Source organism: Colletes gigas, unplaced genomic scaffold (assembly GCF_013123115.1).
Source record: "Colletes gigas isolate AHSC1104 unplaced genomic scaffold, ASM1312311v1 Colletes_gigas_Sc00009, whole genome shotgun sequence".
NCBI classification, from domain to species: Eukaryota; Metazoa; Arthropoda; class Insecta; order Hymenoptera; family Colletidae; genus Colletes; species Colletes gigas.
The window spans coordinates 5,670,567-5,671,269 of record NW_025106638.1 but is presented as its reverse complement, the minus strand read 5'-3'; the positions used below and the strand labels follow the sequence as shown (position 1 = coordinate 5,671,269).

The window sequence follows — 703 nt, the reverse complement described above, 5'->3', positions numbered from 1 at the left end:
CCGCGTTCTACAGTGAACGAAAATTGCATAAATGTTAAAATATAAGACACTGTTACCACTGAAAAAGAAAATAAGTTTGCAAGAAATCAACATCTTTGAATTCGATGGTTACTGGCGATGAGACGTAGTGTTTTTAGTACGATTTGTAATTTTAGGTTTTATTTTTTTTTTATAACAATTATATTTTCAGATTGATTAAATATCTTTATTAAATAGTAGGAGATAGTTTGGTGGTATGTGAAGTGTATCTGTAAACCTCACTTCAACTGGGGGTATAGCTCAGTGGTAGAGCATTCGACTGCAGATCGAGAGGTCCCCGGTTCAAACCCGGGTGCCCCCTTGATTCTTTTTTTTTCTCTGTTAGTCAATACAAATTACTTTTTCTTCGATAGTACACAATATACTCCCGTACAACGCGAAATATACAATTATTTCTTGATTATTTTATACATACGTCCACGTATTAATTCGTACTTGAGCTAAATTAAAAATGGCAGATTGAATCTGTAAAACTTTAAAATTTATTGACTTTAAGAACGATTTGTTTGCAATCCTACTTAATCTCAGATTTCTATCTTCATCTGATACGCTAAGTCTTTTTTAAACTTCTCATGTGTGACACTTTCTGATTTAACACACTTCCATGTACTTCGTTTTTTGATTTAGCGAACTTTACATTTACAGAAATGGGTATAGTTCAGAA

The 703-nt window shown here is 32.4% G+C and overlaps 1 non-coding gene across 1 annotated transcript; it reads left to right on the top strand.

Annotated features, from left to right (window-relative positions):
- The first annotated feature begins 268 nt into the window (after positions 1–268).
- Positions 269–340, top strand: Trnac-gca. Its single transcript has one exon. It is a non-coding gene; the product is annotated as a tRNA-Cys (tRNA).
- The last annotated feature ends 363 nt before the right edge of the window (positions 341–703 follow it).